At 38.5% G+C, this 24,616-nt stretch overlaps 2 pseudogenes; one reads left to right on the top strand and one right to left on the bottom strand.

The window, feature by feature from the left end:
* Nucleotides 21,675–22,411, top strand: Gm4845 (predicted gene 4845; annotated as a pseudogene).
* Nucleotides 22,480–22,972, bottom strand: Gm29700 (predicted gene, 29700; annotated as a pseudogene).

Raw genomic sequence — 24,616 nt, 5'->3', positions numbered from 1 at the left:
ATTTATTTATTTTAATTTGCTCATTGTAAATTACTTTTATCTGAACTCAATTATTATATTCTATTTAATTTTGATATCGTTAAAAATACTCTATGACTATCTACCTTCAGGAAGATGTCTGTTATTCTTTTTTTTTATTTATTTTTTATTAGGTATTTCCCTCGTTTACATTTTCAATGCTATCCCAAAAGTCCCCCATACCCACCCCTCCAACCCCCTACCCACCACTCCCCCTTTTTGGCCCTGGGGTTCTCCTGTACTGGGGCATATAAAGTTTGCAAGTCCAATGGGCCTCTCTTTGCAGTGATGGCTGACTAGGCCATCTTTTTGATACATATGGAGCTAGATTCAAGAGCTCCGGGGTACTGGTTAGTTCATATTGTTGTTCCACCTATAGGGTTGCAGTTCCCTTTAGTGATTGCCATATGCAAGGATCCATCCCATAATCAGCTTCCAAACGATGATACCATTGCATACACTAGCAAGATTTTGCTGAAAGGACCCAGATATAGCTCTCTTGTGAGACTATGCCGGGGCCTAGCAAACACAGAAGTGGATGCTCACAGTCAGCTATTGGATGGATCACAAGGCCCCCAATGGAGGAGCTAGAGAAATTACCCAAGGAGCTAAAGGGAACTGCAACCCTATAGGTGGAACAACAATATGAACTAACCAGTACCCCAGAGCTCTTGTCTGTTATTCTTTGACCACAAAAATATTCTATTCTCTCTCTTTCTCTTTCTCTCTCTCTCTCTCTCTCTCTCTCTCTCTTTACCTATTTCTATCATGTATCTATCTTTCATCTACCATATATCTATCTTTCATCTCTCTGAATGTGCATGTATCAATATCTATGTATCTATCATTTATCTATTATCTATCTGTCTGTATATGTATCATCTATCTATCATCATACTTTATCTGTCTACATCACTTTCTTCTTGTATACTTCATTTCCTCTTACACTGTATATAACTATGCCCAAGATGAGTATCTTTCTTACTCTTTCTTTCTTCTGTTACTTCCTTAATTTAAGCTTGTTCTTTTAGAGAATTTCTTTTCATGCTTCAGAGGGAATGTGTCTTTTTGCACCTAGCTCTCTAGCTCCTCCACTTAGGACTGTAGCATCTGCAATTTGGTCAGAGCTGCCATCATTTCTGCAGCCTCCACCTTTTCCTTTAAAAATCATATCAGGGTTGTGGATATGGTTCAGTTAGTAAGAATATTTGATCTCAAGCATAAAATCTAAAGCTTGAATTGGCAACCTCTGGGAAAAAGGCCAGGGATAAGAGTGCTTCCTTGCAACCTTACCATGGAAAATAGAGACAGGAAGAGTCTGAAAGCTTAATGGCTAGTCAGCATTGTTAAATCAGTGAGCTGCTGGTTCAGTGAGCAGTGAATAGTGAATGACATAGAAGAAGCTACTGAAAGCAATGCTCTGACCACTTCATGTGTGTATGCTGCATAAACATCCATATATTCACATGCATGCACAACATACCTAAGTTACACACACACACACACACACACACACATGTTGAAGCAGGTTTCGAAAAATAATTTTTGGTTGTGAGCCTAGCCTTTAACGGCTGAGCCATACTACAAAGAAATTGTGATAAAAACTGCATGGTACTGGTATAACAACAGACAAGTAGACCAATGGAATAGAATTGAAAATCCAGAAATGAATTCACACACCTATGGTCACTTGATCTTTGACAAGGGAGCTAAAACCATCCAGTGGAAAAAAGACACCAACAAATAGTGCTGGCACAACTGACAGTTATCATGTAGAAGAATGTTAATTGATCCATTCCTATCTCCTTGTACTAAGATCAAATCTAAGTGGATCAAGGAACTCCACATAAAACCAGAGACAGCAAAACTTATAGAGGACAAAGTGTGGAAAAGCCTCAAAGATATGGGCACAGTGGGAAAATTCCTGAATAGAATAGCAATGGCTTGTGCTGTAAGATCAAGAATCATCAAATGGGACCGCATAAAATTGCAAAGTTTCTGTAAGGCAAAAGACACCATCAATAAAACAAAGAGGCCACCAACAGATTGGGAAAGGATCTTTACCTATCCTAAATCAGATAAGGGACTAATATCCAATATATATAAAGAACTGAAGGGGGTGGACTCCAGAAAATCAAATAACCCCATTAAAAAATGGGACTCAGAGCTAAACAAAGAATTTTCACCTGAGGAATTCCAAATGGCTGAGAAGGACCTAAAAAAATGTTCAGCATCCTTAATCATCAGGAGAATGCAAATCAAAGCAACCCTGAGATTCTACCTCACACCAGTCAGAATGGCTAAGATCAAAAATTCAGGTAACAGCAGATGCTGGCATGGATGTGGAGAAAGAGGAAGACTCTTCCATTGTTGGTGGGATTGCAACCTTGTACAACCACGCTGGAAATCAGTCTGGCGGGTCCTCAGAAAATTGGACATAGTAATACTGGAGGATCCCACAATACCTCTCCTGGGCATATATCCAGAAGATGTCCCAACCGGTAAGAAGGACACACGCTCCACTATGTTCATAGCAACCTTATTTATAATAGCCAGACACTGGAAAGAATCGAGATGCCCCTCAACAGAGGAATGGATACAGAAATTGTGGTACATTTACACAATGGAGTACTACTCAGCTATTAAAAAGATTGAATTTATGAAATTCCTAGGCAAATGGATGGACCTGGAAGGCATCATCCTGAGTGAGGTAACCCAATCACAAAAGAACTCACATGATATGTACTTACTGATAAGTGGATATTAGCCCAGAAACTTAGAATACCCAAGATATAAGATACAATTTTCAAAACACATGAAACTCAAGAAGAAAGTAGACCAAATAGTGGACACTTAGACCCTTCTTAGAATTGGGAACAAAATACCCATGGAAGGAGTTACAGATACAATGTTTGGAGCTGAGACCAAAGAATGGACCATCTAGAGACTGCCGTACCCGGGATCCATCCCATAATCAGCCTCTAAACACTGACACCATTGCATAAACTAAGAATATTTTGCTGAAAGGACCCTGGTATAGCTGTGTCTTGTGAGACTATGCCAGGGCCTAGCAAACAGAGAAGTGGATGCCCACAGTCAGCTATTGGATGGATCAAAGGGCCCCCAATGGAGGAGTTAGAGAAAGTACCCAACAAGCTAAAGGGATCTGCAACTCTATAGGTGGAACAACAATATGAACTAACCAGTACCCCCCAGAGCTCGTGTCTCTAGCTGCATATGTATCAGAAGATAGCCTAGTTGGCCATCAGTTTAAAGAGTGGCCCATTGGTCTTGCAACCTTTATATGCCTCAGTATAGGGGAATGGCAGGGCCAAGAAGTGGGAGCGGTTTGGTAGGGAGTGGGGGGGGGCTTTGGGAGACTTTTGGGATAGCATTGGAAATGTAAATGAAGAAAATACCTAATAAATAATAATAATAATAATAGAAGTTTTTCTAGTACTCATTCTGACGTTCATGATCATGTTCAATAAATGGGAAACATCTAGTTTCTGCCTGTGCTATCTACCTAACAACACATGCATTGCTATTATTTAAAAATTTTATACATGTGCACAATGTGTTTTGTTTATATTCACTCCCTCTCCATCATCCAACTTCTTCTAGATCCAACAATAACATTTTCTTCTGAAATTCAGATTTTCTTTTTTTAAAATTTGCTTAATTAATAAAGCATTAAGTCCTATTGGTGCATCCCATGAGTTTAGGACCATTCATTGAAGGATACCTGACATACCTGTGACCACAATCATGAAGAAAATAGTCTCCCACACTCCCAGAAGCTATCGATTGCTAATTGCTCCTCAGTTGCTCTTGGGTCCATGTGAACTTTCCTTTATGCATATTGGAATTTTGACTGTCATGTTCAGATCATGTGAGGGCTATTACAGCTGCCTTGAGTTTATGAGTTCAACACCCTTCTAATAACTATAAGATAAGATACTGTTTATTATTACTTCCTTAAACTCTGGCTATCCCAGCCTTTCTGTTCCTCTTTCCACAATGTTACATGGTTCCTGGGAAACAGAGAATGACATAGATGTTGCATTCTTTTCTCTTAAGTCTACCATCTCTTATTCTTTGACCTAATGTGAATCTTTGTATTAGCTTCCATCTATCGCAAAGCAAAATTTTCTCTGATAATGACAGAAGAATGCATTACATGTATAAAGATGATTATTTCAAAGGCAACTTGATACTGTATCTATTTACCAAAATCACAGTACTAAAGTCTACCCTAGGGCTTATGGTCTCTGAAGATATGAGTTGTTACATAGTATTACAGTACCAAGCATAAATTCAATCCTGTAGAACAGGCCATAAACACAATCTTAAAAATGAGTTGGCTGACATCTTAACAATAGTGTCATTATTTTAACAATGTATATAACTTGCTAGGTCAGTCTTTATTGCACTTCCAAGTGGTCCCAAGTGGGTAAGAAGGCTATTGATGACTGCCTTTCCCAGAAGCATGTTCAGTACGTTCTTTCATTATCAAAGCTATCCAATATCGAAGAACATTTCAAGTCAGTATCAGGTTTATTTCTCTGTATTCTCTGACCCAAGCACAGTGTACTGACTTGCTTTCAACTAGAAAAATGTGCACCTCCATGAATCTTATATTTAATATCATATTCCTGATCTAATCACTTATATATGATACATTTGGATGTCAACCATAATTTAAAATTGTTACATTCTTTCTGTATATTTCATGCTTAACATAATATTTTGTTGAATTTAATAACAAATTATATTTCAATGATATACAATGATAAATTTTCTTTCAAAGTGAGTAATTTTACATATGCTTGTTCTTTTTCTATCTTTCTATCTACAGAATTGTAGTCAGAGTTTCTTCAGTGAAGTAGTTCTACTAATCACTAGTGGTACACTGCTGTATGTGGAATTTGTCTTCTAGAAGTGAAAATATAATGTCACATATATCACACAGTTCATTATTAATTAGTTAACTTGATTGTGTCATTTTAAGTTATGAAGAATTATAATGATTACTATAATTAATCTTACTTGTCACGGAACGTAGGTATCAAACACTTCATTTCTAAATTTAATAATCTGACTCTGAATCTTGAATGGAATATAGGTCCTATGAGTAAGATTTTTTATTTCCATTTCAAATGTGAGCAAGTAGAACCCTTCTGATGGCTTCCACTCTCACAGTATCAGTGAGATCTGAACTTTCTAATAAAGTCAGGAATGTAATTTGCAGATCCCATATACTTTAATAACACAAAGATTCAGATTCAGATAATACACTTTTGTCTCTTTGTTCCTGTTCTTTTTAAACATCATTGTAGAATGAATGTAATCATTCCCTTGCATTTGTAAGTCAATCATTTAAGAACAAACTCATTCCAAGTAGAATGTCTCCTAGGGAAAACTAATTAACACCAGTGTACAAAAGGAATCACTGAACTACCATAGTGATATAAACTCATGCTTTAACTAATCAACTTCTGAACTATTCACATCCCAAAACATATGAACTGTTATCAGCTAGTTCCTTATAGAATAAATAATATCAGCAAAGAAGTTGTATTTTAATTTTGCATATTAAGTGATTATCTCTTCCCCATATCTTCAAAGTACTTCTTAACACAGCTGTACCCACACTTACCTCTTGGCTTCAGTATAGTAGTTGATCATACTAATTTGTAGCTGGAAGACAACTGAAAATTCCTATCTAACAATTTTACAGGCACAAAAATCTACCTCATTAAAAAGCTTTGACAACTTTACATAACTATTTTTATCCTACCATAAAATAGTTTATTTGGCCGGGCATGGTGGTGCACACCTTTAATCCTAGCACTTGGGAGGCAGAGGCAGGTGGATTTCTGAGTTCGAAGCCAGCCTGGTCTACAAAGTGAGTTCCAGGACAGCCAGAGTTACATAAAGAGACCCTGTCTCGAACAAACAAACAAACAAACAAACAAAAACCAAAAAAAAGTTTATTAGGGACTTTTAAAAAATATTATTTTTATATACCATGTCTCTGCATACATACATGTTCAACACCATTTGCTTAATGAATAGTCTAGAAAACTTGAATATACTCATATCTGCATTTATTTAAAAAATGCATTCCAAATTCTTCACCATTTTATTAAAGTAACCAAAGTATATCCAGGTTTTCAATGTTTATTTGACAGGAAGTTAAATGAATACATTATTTTCCTTCTATTATTGTTATTTATTACTGTGAATCTTACAAAACACCACCATAAACTTTGAAATGATTTATCCTACACAAGAGATATAGAATCTTTATAAAATGCTCCAAGTTAGAGAAATATGAAATACTCATCTTTCTCTAATACCTCCAGTGTCAATATTGGCTGTTCTTATTAATGTCTGAGTGATGTTTGAACAGTCACAAGAATGTGTTGCTTTTAGAGGTGGAGAGATGGCAAATCTTCTTTTGTCACTTTTCTGCTTCAAAAATTCATAAAAGTACATTATGTGGTGACATATTACTGTGGCACTTCATAGCTGGTAACCTTAAAGATAGCAATTATGCATCATTAGTTAAATATGAACTTGAAGGAGTTTCCATACTCTGACACTGCAATGATCAATGCATGGTGTGCTTATAACACACAAGTTCACAAAAAAAAATTGGAAAAAACATAGTACTTAGGGAAAATATCTGTTCCTTCAGCACCCTGTAACATACAATAAAGAACAGTCTTTCCAATAAAGTATTAAGCAGTGATGTATATTCAGTGCAAATGGATTTACAACTGTCTCTTATCTGTTACAAAAATAACTCAAAATTAAACGGCTCAAGTTAAGAAATACCTGTAATGAACTACAAAGCAAAAAATATTATGATATTGTATGGGCAAGGTTATCCAGAAGGAAAGGAAGAAAGAAAGAAAGAAAGAAAGAAAGAAAGAAAGAAAGAAAGGAAGAAAGAAAGAAAGAAAGAAAGAAAGAAAGAAAGAAGCAAAGAGACAAAGAAAGAAACAAAGAAAGACCCAAAATAGAAATGAAAGAAAAATAGACAAACAAAATCACATTCAGTTAAAAGAATTTTGAATTGGAATTGGAACATCTATAATATTGAACAAAAAAAAATCTAAGCAACAGAGTCAAACATTTGCACATGTTTCTGGTAACTGGTTAATACCAGGATGTAAAAAAAATTCAATTTTAACTATAAATAAAGCAAATACTGCTTTAAAAAACATATAATAATAGTCTGAACAGTGCTGAAAATAAGTCATAAAAATTATGAACAGAATGAAAACTACTTATCAAAGAAAATGCAAATCTAAAGAAAAGTATGAATTACCTCATTATATTAAGAATGGCAGGCTGGGTGTGGTGATGCACAACTTTAATCCCAGCACTCAGGAGGCAGAGGCAGAGGCAGAGGGAGGTTGATTTCTGAGTTTCGAGGCCAGCCTGGTCTACAAAGTGAGTTCCAGGACAGCCAGAATTATACAGAGAAACTCTGTCTCAAAAAATCCAAAATAAGTAAGTAAATAAATAAGAATGGCTGTTGCAGGTCTCCCAGGAGTTCTGTCACTCCTAAGTTCAAAGGTGGCAAACAACACTTTTGTTCCAATAAATGGCCAAAGAGGAACCTGCAAGGATACCACAGGACACAGGAGTCAGAGCAAAACCAGAAACAGGATTCTTCTGGTTTCCATCAGCACCATGGTGCTAACCCTGTGACAAAGCTCTCTACACCCAAATCCCTCCCTGAGAGAACTGGTCCCCAGGACTGTTGACATACCTGAGATCACAGTCTCACAGGCTCACAGGAGAGACAGGTTCCCGGCAGAGACAGCAAGACCAACTGACACCAGAGATAACCAGATGGCTAGAAGCAAGCACAAGAATATAAGCAACAGAAAGCAAGGGTAATTGGCATAAATTAGAACCCAGTACTCCCACTACTGCAAGTCCTGGATGCCCAAACACACTGAAAAAGAAAGATTCAGATTTAAAATTTACATCTCATGAGGATGATAGAGGACTTTAAAAAGGTCAGATATAACACCCTTAAAGAAATACAAGAGGACACAAGTAAACGACTAGAAACCCTTAAAGAGGAAACACAAAATTCCCTTGAAGAATTACAGGAAAACACAACCAAATACTTGAAGAAATTGAACAAAACCAGACAGGATCTAAAAATGGAAGTAGAACCAATAAAGAAAACACAAAGGGAGACAACCTTGGAGATAGAAAATCTAGGAAAGAGATCAGGAGTCATAAATTCAAACATCACCAACAGAATACAAGAGATAGAAGAGAGAATCACAGGGGCAGAAGATACCTTGGAACACACTGAAACAACAGTCAAAGAAAATGCACAATGCAAAAAAGCTTGTAACATAAAACATCCAGGAAATCTTGGTTTCTGTTGGTAAGATTCTTGCATTTGCTTTTCACCACCGGGTGCAAGATGTTCTTCTATTGTGCTAGATGTTCTTGCTGTCTCTGGCTGGATCTTGTTCCTCCTGTGAGACTGTAAGCCTGTGTCAGCACTCCTGGGAGACCAGCTCTCTCCTGGAAAGACCAGTACACAGAGGACTGTAGAACAGCTCCACCTCTTGGGTGCAGATGTAGGCCCATAGGACCCTGTCCCAGATGCTTGTGTGGCCTGTGCATTCCTGAGTGGACCTGCCTTAAAGAGTCACCAAAGAGAAAATGGTGATCTGCCCCAAGTCCCAGGATCACACCCTTCCTGGAGGCAAGCTCTCCTCTGGCAGGAAAGGTACACAGAGGGCTAAGGATCAGCCCCACCTCCTGCTCTCTAAGAAATATTAAATTTATTCCAATGATCAAGGAATAAATAAGGAAATGGAAGACTATTTAGAAATTAGTGAAAATGAAGGCACAACATATCCATACTTATGTGACACAATGAAAGCAGTACAGAGAGGAAAATTCAAAGTTCTGAGTGCCTCCAAAATGAAACTGGACAGAACATACACTAGCATCTTGACAGCACACCTGAAATCTCTAGAAGAAAAAGAAGGAAATACACCCAAGAGAAGTAGACCACAGCAATAATCAAACTCACGGCTGAAGTCAACCAAGTAGAAACAAATAAGTATACAAAGAATCAATCAAACAAACATGCAAACAAAAAATAAAACCTGAGCTGGTTCTTTGGTTCTTTGAGAAAATCAACAAGATAGATAAACCCTTTGCCAGACTAACCAGAGGGTACAGAGAAAGTATACAAATAAACAAAATCAGAAATGAAAAGGGAGACATAACAATAGAAACTGAGGAAATCCAAAAAATCATCAGGTCCTTCTACAAAAGCATATACTCAACAAAACTGGAAAATCTAGATGAAATGGACAATTTTCTTGACAGATACCAGGTACCAAATTTAAATCAGGATAAGATTAAACCATTGAAACAATCCCATAACCAGAAAGAAATAGAAACAGTCATTGAAATTCTCACAAACAAAACACAAACAAACAAAGAAAGAAGCAAACAAAGAAACAAACAAAACACAGGACCAGGTAGATTTAGTGCAGAATTCCTTCAGACATTAACAGACCTAATACCAATACTCTTCAAACTATTGCACAAAATAGAAACAGAAGGAACACCAGCCAGTTTTTTTTCTATGGTTCAATATAAGGAAATCTATCAACTTAATCCAATATATAAACAAAGTCAAAGGAAAGAAAAAACAAACAAACACATGATCATCTCATTAGATGCTGAGAAAGCATTTGACAAAATTCAAAACCATTTCATAGTAAAAGTCTTGTAAATATCAAAAATTCAAGGCCCATCCTAAATATAGTAAAAACAATATACAGCAAACCAGTAGTCAACTTCAAACTAACTGGAGACACTTGAAGCAATCCCCCTAAAATCAGGGACTAGACAAGGTTGCCCACTCTCTCCCTACCTCTTCAATATGGTACTTTCAGAAGTCCTAGTCAGAGTAGTTACATAACAAATGGAGAACAAAGGGATACAAATTGGAAAAGACGAAGTCAAAATATTGCTATTTGTAGATGATATGATGGGATAGTTCAGTTACCCCAAAAATTCCACCAGAGAATTTCTAAGCCTGATTAAAAAACAAAACAAAACAAAACTTCATCAAAGTGGTTGGATATAATATCATCTCAAAAAATCAGGAGCCTTTCTCTACTCAAAGGATAAACAGACTGAGAAAGTAATTAGGGGAATGACACACTTCACTATAGTTACAAGTACTATAAAACACCTTGGGGTGACACTAAATAAGCAAGTGAAATATTTATATGACAAGAACTTCAAGTCTCTGAAGAAAGAAATTAAAGAAGATCTCAGAAGATGGAAAGATCTCCCAAGCTAATTGATGGGCAGGATTAATGTAGTAAAAATGGCCATCTTGCTTAAAGCAGTCTACAGATTCAATGCAATCCACATCAAATTTCCAACTCAATTCTTTTTTTTTTTTTTTTATTAGGTATTTAACTCATTTACATTTCCAATGCTATACCAAAAGTCCCCCATATCCACCCACCCCCACTCCCCTGCCCACCCACTCCCCCTTTTTGGCCCTGGTATTCCCCTGTACTGGGGCATATAAAGTTTGCAAGTCCAATGGGCCTCTCTTTCCAGTGATGGCCGACTAGGCCATCTTTTGATATATATGCAGCTAGAGTCAAGAGCTCCGGGGTACTGGTTAGCTCATAATGTTGTTCCACCTATAGGGTTGCAGATCCCTTTAGCTCCTTGGCTACTTTCTCTAGCTCCTCCATTGGGAGCCCTATGATCCATCCATTAGCTGACTGTGAGCATCCTCTTCTGTGTTTGCTGGGCCCCGGCATAGTCTCACAAGAGACAGCTACATCTGCGTCCTTTCAATAAAATCTTGCTAGTGTATGCAATGGTGTCAGCGTTTGGATGCTGATTATGGGGTGGATCCCTGGCTATGGCAGTCTCTACATGGTCCATCCTTTCATCTCAGCTCCAAACTCCGTCTCTGTAACTCCTTCCATGAGTGTTTTATTCCCAAATCTAAGGAGGGGCATAGTGTCCACACTTCAGTCTTCATTCTCCTTGAGTTTCATGTGTTTAGCAAATTATATCTTATATCTTGGGTATCCTAGGTTTGGGGCTAATATCCACTTATCAGTGAATACATATTGTGTGAGTTTCTTTGTGAATGTGTTACCTCACTCAGGATGATGCCCTCCAGGTCCATCCATTTGGCTAGGAATTTCATAAATTCATTCTTTTAATAGCTGAGTAGTACTCCATTGTGTAGATGTACCACATTTTCTGTATCCATTCCTCTGTTGAGGGGCATCTAGGTTCTTTCCAGCTTCTGGCTATTATAAATAAGGCTGCTATGAACATAGTGGAGCATGTGTCCTTCTTACCTGTTGGGGCATCTTCTGGATATATGCCCAGGAGAGGTATTGCTGGATCCTCCGGTAGTACTATGTCCAGTTTTCTGAGGAACCGCCAGACTGATTTCCAGAGTGGTTGTACAAGCCTGCACTCCCACCAACAATGGAGGAGTGTTCCTCTTTCTCCACATCCTCGCCAGCATCTGCTGTCACCTGAATTTTTGATCTTAGCCATTCTGACTGTTGTGAGGTGGAATCTCAGGGTTGTTTTGATTTGCATTTCCCTGATGATTAAGGATGTTGAACATTTTTTCAAGTGCTTCTCTGCCATTCGGTATTCCTCAGGTGAGAATTCTTTGTTCAGTTCTGAGCCCCATTTTTTAATGGGGTTATTTGATTTTCTGGAGTCCACCTTCTTGAGTTCTTTATATATGTTGGATATTAGTCCCCTATCTGATTTAGGATAGGTAAAGATCCTTTCCCAATCTGTTGGTGGCCTTTTTGTCTTATTGACGGTGTCTTTTGCCTTGCAGAAACTTTGGAGTTTCATTAGGTCCCATTTGTCGATTCTCGATCTTACAGCACAAGCCATTGCTGTTCTGTTCAGGAATTTTTCCCCTGTGCCCATATCTTCAAGGCTTTTCCCCACTTTCTCCTCTATAAGTTTCAGTGTCTCTGGTTTTATGTGAAGTTCCTTGATCCACTTAGATTTGACCTTAGTACAAGGAGATAAGTATGGATCGATTCGCATTCTTCTACACGATAACAACCAGTTGTGCCAGCACCAATTGTTGAAAATGCTGTCTTTCTTCCACTGGATGGTTTTAGCTCCCTTGTCGAAGATCAAGTGACCATAGGTGTGTGGGTTCATTTCTGGATCTTCAATTCTATTCCATTGGTCTACTTGTCTGTCTCTATACCAGTACCATGCAGTTTTTATCACAATTGCTCTGTAGTAAAGCTTTAGGTCTGGCATGGTGATTCCGCCAGAAGTTCTTTTATCCTTGAGAAGACTTTTTGCTATCCTAGGTTTTTTGTTATTCCAGACAAATTTGCAAATTGCTCCTTCCAATTCGTTGAAGAATTGAGTTGGAATTTTGATGGGGATTGCATTGAATCTGTAGATTGCTTTTGGCAAGATAGCCATTTTTACAATGTTGATCCTGCCAATCCATGAGCATGGGAGATCTTTCCATCTTCTGAGATCTTCTTTAATTTCTTTCTTCAGAGATTTGAAGTTTTTATCATACAGATCTTTCACCTCCTTAGTTAGAGTCACGCCAAGATATTTTATATTATTTGTGACTATTGAGAAGGGTGTTGTTTCCCTAATTTCTTTCTCAGCCTGTTTATTCTTTGTATAGAGAAAGGCCATTGACTTGTTTGAGTTTATTTTATATCCAGCTACTTCACCGAAGCTGTTTATCAGGTTTAGGAGTTCTCTGGTAGAATTTTTAGGGTCACTTATATATACTATCATATCATCTGCAAAAAGTGATATTTTGACTTCCTCTTTTCCAATTTGTATCCCCTTGATCTCCTTTTGTTGTCGAATTGCTCTGGCTAATACTTCAAGTACTATGTTGAAAAGGTAGGGAGAAAGTGGGCAGCCTTGTCTAGTCCCTGATTTAAGTGGGATTGCTTCCAGCTTCTCTCCATTTACTTTGATGTTGGCTACTGGTTTGCTGTAGATTGCTTTTATCATGTTTAGGTATGGGCCTTGAATTCCTGATCTTTCCAAAACTTTTATCATGAATGGGTGTTGGATCTTGTCAAATGCTTTTTCTGCATCTAACGAGATGATCATGTGGTTTTTGTCTTTGAGTTTGTTTATATAATGGATTACATTGATGGATTTTCGTATATTAAACCATCCCTGCATCCCTGGAATAAAACCTACTTGGTCAGGATGGATGATTGCTTTAATGTGTTCTTGGATTCGGTTAGCGAGAATTTTATTGAGGATTTTTGCATCGATATTCATAAGAGAAATTGGTCTGAAGTTCTCTATCTTTGTTGGATCTTTCTGTGGTTTAGGTATCAGAGTAATAGTGGCTTCATAAAATGAGTTGGGTAGAGTACCTTCTACTTCTATTTTGTGAAATAGTTTGTGCAGAATTGGAATTAGATCTTCTTTGAAGGTCTGATAGAACTCTGCACTAAACCCATCTGGTCCTGGGCTTTTTTTGGTTGGGAGACTATTAATAACTGCTTCTATTTCTTTAGGTGATATGGGACTGTTTAGATGGTCAACTTGATCCTGATTCAACTTTGGTACCTGGTATCTGTCCAGAAATTTGTCCATTTCGTCCAGGTTTTCCAGTTTTGTTGAGTATAGCCTTTTGTAGAAGGATCTGATGGTGTTTTGGATTTCTTCAGGATCTGTTGTTATGTCTCCCTTTTCATTTCTGATTTTGTTAATTAAGATTTTGTCCCTGTGCCCTTTAGTGAGTCTAGCTAAGGGTTTATCTATCTTGTTGATTTTCTCAAAGAACCAACTCCTCGTTTGGTTAATTCTTTGAATAGTTCTTCTTGTTTCCACTTGGTTGATTTCACCCCTGAGTTTGATTATTTCCTGCCGTCTACTCCTCTTGGGTGAATTTCCTTCCTTTTTTTCTAGGGCTTTTAGATGTGTTGTCAAGCTGCTAGTATGTGCTGTCTCCCGTTTCTTCTTGGAGGCACTCAGCGCTATGAGTTTCCCTCTTAGAAATGCTTTCATTGTGTCCCATAGGTTTGGGTACGTTGTGGCTTCATTTTCATTAAACTCTAAAAAGTCTTTAATTTCTTTCTTTATTCCTTCCTTGACCAAGGTATCATTGAGAAGAGTGTTATTCAGTTTCCACGTGAATGTTGGCTTTCCATTATTTATGTTGTTATTGAAGATCAGTCTTAGGCCATGGTGGTCTGATAGGATACATGGGACAATTTCAATATTTTTGTATCTATTGAGGCCTGTTTTGTGACCAATTATATGGTCAATTTTGGAGAAGGTCCCGTGAGGTGCTGAGAAGAAGGTATATCCTTTTGTTTTAGGATAAAATGTTCTGTAGATATCTGTCAGGTCCATTTGTTTCATAACTTCTGTTAGTTTCACTGTGTCCCTGTTTAGTTTCTGTTTCCACGATCTGTCCTTTGAAGAAAGTGGTGTGTTGAAGTCTCCCACTATTATTGTGTGAGGTGCAATGTATGCTTTGAGCTTTACTAAAGTGTCTCTAATGAATGTGGCTGCCCTTGCATTTGAAGCGTAGATATTCAGAATTGAGGGTTCCTCTTGGAGGATTTTACCTTTGATGAGTATGAAGTGTCCCTCCTTGTCTTTTTTGATAACTTTGGGTTGGAAGTCGATTTTATCCGATATTAAAATGGCTACTCCAGCTTGTTTCTTCAGTCCATTTGCTTGGAAAATTGTTTTCCAGCCTTTCACTCTGAGGTAGTGTCTGTCTTTTTCCCTGAGATGGGTTTCCTGTAAGCAGCAGAATGTTGGGTCCTGTTTGTGTAGCCAGTCTGTTAGTCTATGTCTTTTTATTGGGGAATTGAGTCCATTGATATTAAGAGATATTAAGGAAAAGTAATTGTTGCTCCATTTTATTTTTGTTGTTAGAGTTGGCATTCTGTTCTTGTGGCTGTCTTCTTTTTGGTTTGTTGAATGATTACTTTCTTGGTTGTTCTAGGGCGTGATTTCCGTCCTTGTATTGCTTCTTTTCTGTTATTATCCTTTGAAGGGCTGGATTCGTGGAAAGATATTGTGTGAACTTGGTTTTGTCGTGGAATACTTTGGTTTCTCCATCTATGGTAATTGAGAGTTTGGCCGGGTATAGTAGCCTGGGCTGGCATTTGTGTTCTCTTAGTGTCTGTATAACATCTGTCCAGGCTCTTCTGGCTTTCATAGTCTCTGGTGAAAAGTCTGGTGTAATTCTGATAGGCCTTCCTTTATATGTTACTTGACCTTTCTCCCTTACTGCATTTAATATTCTATCTTTATTTAGTGCATTTGTTGTTCTGATTATTATGTGTCAGGAGGAATTTCTTTTCTGGTCCAGTCTATTTGGAGTTCTGTATGCTTCTTGTATGATCATGGGCATCTCTTTTTTTTATGTTTGGGAAGTTTTCTTCTATTATTTTGTTGAAGATATTAGCTGGCCCTTTAAGTTGAAAATCTTCATTCTCATCAATTCCTATTATCCGTAGGTTTGGTCTTCTCATTGTGTCCTGGATTACCTGGATGTTTTGAGTTAGGATCCTTTTGCATTTTGTATTTTCTTTGACTGTTGTGTCGATGTTCTCTATGGAATCTTCTGCACCTGAGATTCTCTCTTCCATTTCTTGTATTCTGTTGCTGATGCTCGCATCTATGGTTCCAGATCTCTTTCCTAGGGTTTCTATCTCCAGCGTTGCCTCGCTTTGGGTTTTCTTTATTGTGTCTACTTCCCCTTTTAGTTCTAGTATGGTTTTGTTCATTTCCATCACCTGTTTGGCTGTGTTTTCCTGCTTTTCTTTAAGAGCCTGTAACTCTTTAGCAGTGCTCTCCTGTAAATCTTTAAGTGACTTATGAAAGTCCTTCTTGATGTCCTCTATCATCATCATGAGAAATGTTTTTAAATCTGGGTCTAGATTTTCGGTTGCGTTGGGGTGCCCAGGACTAGGTGGGGTGGAAGTGCTGCGTTCTGATGATGGTGAGTGGTCTTGATTTCTGTTAGTAGGATTCTTACGCTTGCCTTTCGCCATCTGGTAATCTCTGAAGCTAGCTGTTTTAGTTGTCACTGTTAAGAGCTTGTTCTTCAGGTGACTCTGTTAGCCTCTATGAGCAGACCTGGAGGGTAGCACTCTCCTTAGTTTCAGTGGGCAGAGTATTCTCTGCAGGCAAGCTCTCTTCTTGCAAGGCAGGTACCCAGATATCTGGTGTTCGAACCAGACTCCTGGCAGAAGTTGTGTTCCACTCACTAGAGGTCTTAGGTTCACGTGTGGAATCCTGTGTGGGCCCTTGCGGGTGTCAGGCGACTCAGCTGGCAAGGTAGCCGGGGCTCGAGTGGAGTGGAAGGGGTTTGTGCCCCAGATCAAGCCCGGGTAGCCTGCTTCCCTATGTACTGCAGTCTCAAGTTCCACGCGATTGGATTGGGGTAGGCGCTGTGTTCCACTCACCAGAGGTCTTAGGGTCCCGTGGGGAGTCCCGTGTGGGCCCTTGCGGGTGTTGGGCAAGACTCTGCTGTCAAGGTAGCCCGGGGCTCGAGTCTCGAGTCGAGCGGAAGGGACTTGTGCCCCAGATCAGGCCCGGGTAGCCTGCTTCCCTATGTACCGCTGTCTCGAGTTCCGCGCGATTGGATTGGGGCAGGCGCTGTGGTCCACTCACCAGAGGTCTTAGGGTCCCGTGGGGAGTCCCGTGTGGACCCTTGCGGGTGTTGGGCAAGACTCTGCTGGCAAGATAGCCCGGGGCTCGAGTCACGAGTCGAGCGGAAGGGACTTGTGCCCCAGATCAGGCCCGGGTAGCCTGCTTCCCTATGTACCGCAGTCTCAAGTTCCGCGCGATTGGATTGGGGCAGGCACTGTGATCCACTCACCAGAGGTCTTAGGGTCCCGTGGGGAGTCCCGTGTGGACCCTTGCGGGTGTTGGGCAAGACTCTGCTGGCAAGGTAGCCCGGGGCTCGAGTCTCGAGTCGAGCGGAAGGGACTTGTCTCCAACTCAATTCTTTAAAGAGGGAGAAAGTGCAATTTGCAAATTCACTTAGAATACAAAAAACACCCTAGTATTTTTTTTATTATTATTTTTAATAATAAAAGAACTTCTGGGATAATTGTCATTCCTGAACTCAAGCTGTATTTTATATCATTAGTGAAAAATCAAAAGCAAAAAGCTGCATGGTATTGGTACAGAGACAGGCAGGTAGATTATTGGAATAGTATTAAAGCCCAGAAATGAACCCCCCACACATATGGTCACATGATCTTTGACAAAGGAGCTTAAACCATCCAGTGGAAAAAAAGAGACTATTTTCAAAAGCTGGGGCTGATTCAACTGGAGGTCAGCATGTGGAAATCTATCCATTTTTATCTCCTTCTACAAAGCTGAAGTCCAAATGAATTAAGGACCTCCACATAAAACTGGACAAACTGAACCAAATAGAAGAGAAAGTGGTTAAGAGCCTCAACAATGTGGGAAAATTTTTCTGAACAGAATACCAATGGCTTATGCTCAAAGATCAACAATGGACAAATGGGAAATCACAAAATTGTAAAGCTTTCATAGGGAAAAGGACACTGTCAATAAGACAAAATAGCAACCAACACATTAGGAAAAGATCTTTACCAATCCTATATCCCATAGTGGGCTAATACAAAGAACTCAAGTAGTTAGACTCCAGATAACCAAATAATTCTATTTAAAATGGGGTACAAAGCCAAACAAAGAATTCTCAACTGGGGAATATTGAATGGCTGAGAAACATCTAAAAAAAAATGTTCAACATACTTACTCATCAGGGAAATGCAAATCAAAATAAACTTGAGATGCCACCTCACACCAGTCAGAATGACTAAGATAAAAAACTCAGGTGACAAGAGATGCTGGCAAGAATGTGGAGAAAGAGGAAGACTCCTCCATTGCTGTTGGGATTGCAAGCAGGTACAACTGCTCGAAAAATCAGTTTGGCGATTCCTCAGAAAATTGGACATGGTACTCCCCAAGGACCCTGCTATAACACTCCTGAGCATATAATTTAAAGATTCTCCAACGTATAACAAGGGCACATGCTCCACTATGTTCATAGCAGCCATATATATATATATATATATGTTCATAGCAGCCAATTATATATATGGTAGATTCCTAGTCTTCCCATTGTTTTCCTTTTGTATATTTCAATTCATATGTCCCCAAAGCATTGAACTAGAACTCTCACTATGAGTTGCTTTGATCCATTGATCCATTGGTCTAAAATGCCCAATATTATTTGGGTTGGTGAACAATTCTCTTTTTGGTTGATTATTTTATTTATTTATATTTCTTGGTTTTTTTTTAATTTTGTATTGGTTATTTACATTTCAAATGTTATCCCCCTTCCCAGTATCCACACCTAAAACCCCATTCCACCCTCCTCCATGCTGCTTCTGTGAGGGTGCTCCCCAACCTACACATGTACTCTTGCCTCACCATCCTTGGCATTCTCCTACACTAGGACATTGAGCAAAGGACCTCTCCTCTCATTGATGCCAGATAAGGCTATCCTCTACTACATCTTCAGCTGGAACTGTGCGTCCTTCCATGTGTATTGTTTGGTTGATGATTTAGTCCTTGAGATCTCTGGGGTATCTGGTTAGTTTACATTTCAAATATTGTCCCTCTATCCACTTTCCTCTCTCAAGCCACCCATTCCATCCCTAACACCTTTGACTCTATGAGGGTGTTCCTCCACATACTCACCCATACCTGCCTCATCAATTTAGTATCTCCCTACTATGGGACATCAAACCATCACAGGACCAAGGGCCTCCCCTCTAATTGATGCCAGATAATGCCACCCTTTGCTACATATGTAGCTGGAAGCATGGATCCCTCCATGTATAATCTTTGGGTGATGGCTTAGGCCCTGTGAGCTCTGAGTGGTCCAGTAAGTTGATATTGTTCTTCCTATGGGGTTGCAATCTTCTTCACTGACTTCAGTCCTTCTCCTACCTCTTCCATTGGGTTTCCAGGGCTCCATTTGTTGGTTGTCTGTGAACATTTGCATCCATATTAGTCAGGTGCTAGCAGAGCCCCTCTGGGGACAGCCATACTAGGTTCCTGTCAGCAAGCACTTCTTGTCATCAGCAATAGGTTTTAGTGGCCTTTATGGAGAGAAATGATAATCAGTAGATGTAAATGCAGAAAGCTGCTAATTTTTAGAGAATAGCAATCATCTTTGATTCCTGCCAGAGATGTGGCTATCATAGAGAAGTTGATGGGATTTTGTAAACAAATATTACAACAGAAAAAACTGGGAGCTGAGTCATATTTCCTTGTAGGTCACAGCATCTCTGCTGTCTTTCTTTAGAGAGACTGTGCCATTGAAAATAAGCTTTGAGCTGAGCTGGATACAGATGCAATAATTTTTCTGTAATCAAAGATAATTGAATGGTTATTTGAAAATATAAATGAATCAAGTAAGCAGATATACATCTGGAAGTTATAGGTAAACATGGAGACATGAAAATACTTGAGCATAGAGAGTACACAGCTAGAGCCCAGTTATCCAAACAAGCTAAAAGAAATAACCTGTAGAAATGGCTTTCATTATGATCATGGCTTCCAAGTTTATGGGTTCTCCATCAGAAATTTCTGAACTTAGGTTCAGTAGATGATACTAAACAATCCTTTCTTCTTAAATAGACAATATGTTAGTTCTAATTATAGTCATTATAACAATATACTACTCTACTATAAATGTAGCCAAAATATGAATATATTTCCAATTAAGTACCCAATATAATAACATATTGATTTTATTTTTTGTATTGCATTTTATACATGGCTTATATTCTCCAAAAGTTGAAAGACATAAATATTTGAAACCAACACTTAATATTCTATGAAGTTCAGTACAAAACATAAGCTATAAAATATTTCTAAGCACAGTCTTCTTTGAATTCATAATATAATATTTGAAAGCACTTTAAATTTCAGACTATGTATTGAGCATATTCTGTAGACTAAAATTAGTGAAGAAGCTCTCATTTCTAATTTTAAGCAGGGGTTTGCATCTTGAAATCATGCATGTGATGTAGATTGGCTAGTTCATAGTAAAACTAGGTAATAATTTCTACTTCACGACTTTTTTGAATTCATAATTTTGTGAAAATTATATAAATGTTCATAGAATGTCTCCTTGAATTATGTTAAATGTGCATTGTACATCAAGTATCTCTAAGACAAATTTAACAAGAAAATAATAGTGGAATGAAGCACAATAAATTTTTTCTAAATATGTTTTGTTACTAAACAGCACTAATATCAGTAAATCAAAGTCTGAATATTGCATATATTAGCATGCTATTATGTGTAAATAAGTTCATTTACTGTGTCAGGGATATATCTACAAAAATTGCATCTGAATTAGCTTTGCATAATAATACTGAGCAAAGTTTTACTCTAACTTAGAAAATGTTGAATAATGCTTCACAATTTTTCTTATAAAATCAGTGCATTAATTTTGTAGAAATGATAAATATGTGTCTGAAACATATACATGTTATGTTAGAGTTAAACATTAGCTAATCTGCATGATTAAAATTCAAAGCATTATGTGAGTCCTTGAGAATAACAGCTAGTACTCATTCTACAACCTATTAAGGTTATGTATTACTGACATTTGTACAATAATATCTAAGCCTCTCTCAACACTATAAGTAACAAATAAAGTAAAACACATGATGTAATGGTACATAGTTACATGGAAGATTTAATGTTGTATTATCTGAATAAGTACTCAGGGTGGCTTAAAGAGATTTGATCTGTATAAAACAGTATCTGATCTAATCACATTTTTAATGTTTTATCTCTACAAATGGAGAGAAATAACCACCAACTGGTATTGTCCTTCTCTGTGTGGCAGAAAATGTATGAATACGGAAAAAAATTGTTTCACTTTGTCACGTTTTGATGTAGTGCTTAGCAGTAGGTGGCCCTCTGCTGATTCTGCCTGACTGCCTGTAGGAGCTGTCCTGCCAGCTCAGAAGAACAGCTCCCAGGGATTCTATAATTGCAGCAGAGTGCAAGATCTCTTCTAAGTGAGATGCTCTAAGGAAAACTTTAGAAGAATTAGATAGTCAGTACTATTTATTATTTGAAATGAAAGAAGAATCTGAGATAATTACCCAAGGAGATCATTGCTAACATGGTTCTTTCTGGTATACCACATCATCTCCTGTGCATAGACTTAAGCAGATACTTTTAGTGCAGGGGCTGTTATAATCTTTATTTTAAACTTGACTTAATTTATATAGAATTCTTCAAACAAGTTTATGTTTTTATTTTTCCATAGCCATAAAATCTTTTTGAGTTCTATGATATTTTCTAATTATCTTTATCTTTTTCCCCCCATAAGACTTAACATTTTCTCATCACTCAAACTCGGATGAATTATCCATAAAGAACATATAAAAGTAAATAATAAAAGCAGTAACTCGTAGGTAATAAATTAATAATTATCAGATTTCATTTTAGAGCTATACTTCCTAATTGAGCTTTATTATATTTATATTATTTTGTTTAATTTAGATATCCTATTTAACTTCTAAAAATTTGAAGTTAAGAAGCTGCTCACAGGCAGGCCGGTGAACTCAGTCTCAGGCACCAGCATCATGCCTATGACACTGTGTTACTGGGATATTCATGGGCTGGCTCACGCTATTTGGCTGCTCCTGGAATATACAGACTCATGCTATGAGGAGAAGAGATACACCATGAGAGACCCTCCCAAATATGACAGAAGCCAATGGCTGAGTGAATTCAAACTGGGCCTGGAATTTTTCAATTTGCCTTACTTAATTGATGGGTCACACAAAATCACCCAGAGCAATGCCATCCTGCGCTATACTGCCCGAAAGAACAACCTGTGTGGGGAGACAGAAGAGAAGAGTCGTGTGGAAATTCTGAAGAACCAGGTTATGGATGTCTCCAGTCAACTGGGTAGAGTCTGTTACAGCCCAGACTTTGAGAAACTGAAGGCAGAATACTTGGTGCAGCTCTCCTCACAGTTCCTGGGCAAGCGGACATGGTTTGTTAGTGAAAAGATTACTTTCGTAGATTTCCTTGCTTACGATATCCTGGACAGGCACCTTATATTCGAACCCACGTGCCTGGATGCCTTCCTAAACCTGAAGGACTTTGTGGCCTGCGTTGAGGAACTGAAGAAGATGTCTGATTACATGAAGACCAGCTACTTCCTCTGAACACCCCTGTAAACAAAGGTGGCCACTTGGGGCCTTGGCTGGGCAGGAAGTGGAAACTGGGGATTCTGGGAACAGTTGAACTTTCTGTAGCCCTGGTGGTCCTGAAAGAACCTAGTGGGGAAACCCCCAGTTAGTACACCCAAGAATTACGAATAGAACACAACACCTTCCTTTGAGCTCCACAGAGCCTTCTGCAGCCTTCTGTGAAACAGTCAGGTGCGGCCAGGTAGGCCCAAACCCCTGGCTATCCAACTAAAATCCCTGTGAACTCAGCCTCTGCCTGGGTCGATAGGTAGGCATTGGGAATAGCAATAAAAGTAGGCAGTGAGGCAGCCAGAGCCAGTGTGGTTCAGGCTTTACAGGAGGGACCCAAAAGAGCTGTTCAGAGACCAAATACACACACCAGTGTCTCTAGTCTCCAGACAAGAATGGGAAGCCCCAGGCTGAGTGCTGATGAAGAGCCCCAACTCTTCACAACAGCACAGCAACTAACAGGTAAGAGCATCAAGTGGGTTCAGGACACAGTCATGCTAAAAGGGCATTTTTGCTGAAGGAAAAATAGGAGCCTAGGCTTTAGAGGGTTTGAAGAGGCAGGAATTGGGTGAAAGAAAAGAGGACCCTTGACACTCTGGAGTCAAGAAGGGGATGGACAGAAGGAACTGAAAGGAAATAAAACTTGAGACCTGTGATTCATGTAATGTATGTCAAATAGCCCAAAGAGTTGTTTGTGAGCTTTGAAACCTGGGGCTGAGAACATAGCAGAACAGACCAGACATGCCCGGGCAGGCCCATTGCCTCCCTATCTCCCACCCCTCTGACCTAAGTTAAATGTTAACAGGCTCCTGATGTTTAAATGGACCAATTATGTGAAACCGTGCCAATTCCTCCCCCAGCCCCACTCCTTTTCTATAAAAACCCCTAGCTTCCAAGCCTAGTGGTCGAATCCACTGTCTCCTATGTGAGATACGTTTTGACCCAGAGCTCCGCCATTAAAATACCTCGTGTTGTAACACATAGCCACCATAGTTTCCTAAGATCCAAAGATGGCATTCAAAACAAACAAACAAAAAAACTGAACACACACCCAACAAAGACAAGATTATATACATACTTGGAATCACATCAATGATCTTCATGGTGATTTGAATATGGTTGGTCCATGGGAAGTGGCACTATTAGGAGTTGTGGCCATATTGAGAAGGTGTAGCCTTTTTTGAGGAAGTGTGTCACTGTGGAGGCAGGGCTTTGAGGTCTCATATATAGGCTCAAGTCTTACCAGTTTGATCCAGAGCTACTTCCTGCTGCCTGCTGAGGAAAGTTCCCTTCTGCTGCCTGTGATCAAGATGTAGAACTCTTGGCTCCTCTAGCACCATGCCAGTTTGAATCAGTGAACTTGGAAGAATACATTGTCTGGAGGATAGGAGCTTTAAAACCTAGGCCTGTAGGTAGTTACATCAGGAAAAAAAATCTGAGTTCAACCCAAGCCATATATTTACAAAGCTTCAGTACTGCTATCATGTTATCACTTCATCTAGGGAAATAAAAATGTAATTTTCATTGTTACATCTAAGAAATGTTCTGCATCATGGACAATAGATATCACCTAAAGTTAAAAAATAGGGAAAATATTTTCAAAATGAATGAGAACAAGAAATAAACAGCCATACCATTTTAATATATGACAAAATAAAGTTCAAACCAAGATGAAACTATGTATTCATCAAAAAAAAAAACCCACCAACATTGAAATTAAAAATATTTATTCACTAAATACAAGGACACCCAAGATTGTAAAAGAAACACTATGACAGCTAAAATCACATGTTACCTCTCACTGTGATAGTGGTGACTATCTCACTCTCCTAACACATATATCATTCAGATCAAAACTAAACAGAGAAATTCTGGAGTTAAATAACACCATAAAGCCTGTGAATATGTGCTAATTGTAGTTTTGGTTTTAAATTTTTTTTTATTTTGTTTATTTTCTAAAGAAAGAGAGAAAGATGTTGGGGAGTTAGATGAGTAGAAAGATGACAAGGATGTGTAAGGTGATGGAAGAAAGAAATTGTGATCAAAATACATTGTATAAAATATTTATTTTTAGTTAAAAAATTATCTAGACCAGACCTTACCCATCCCAATACATCTATCTATTAATATTTTTCATGCCCCATTACTCTTGATTTTGTTTTTTATTACTTCTGCATCTTAATCATAGTATGCGCTACTTTTTCACTTAGCTGAGAGGAACATGCTGTGTTTAATTTCATGGCACATAGACTACATTATAAATATCTATG

Source organism: Mus musculus, chromosome 1 (assembly GCF_000001635.26).
Source record: "Mus musculus strain C57BL/6J chromosome 1, GRCm38.p6 C57BL/6J".
In the NCBI taxonomy this organism is placed as follows: Eukaryota; Metazoa; Chordata; class Mammalia; order Rodentia; family Muridae; genus Mus; species Mus musculus.
This window is presented reverse-complemented; position numbering and strand designations above follow the sequence as displayed.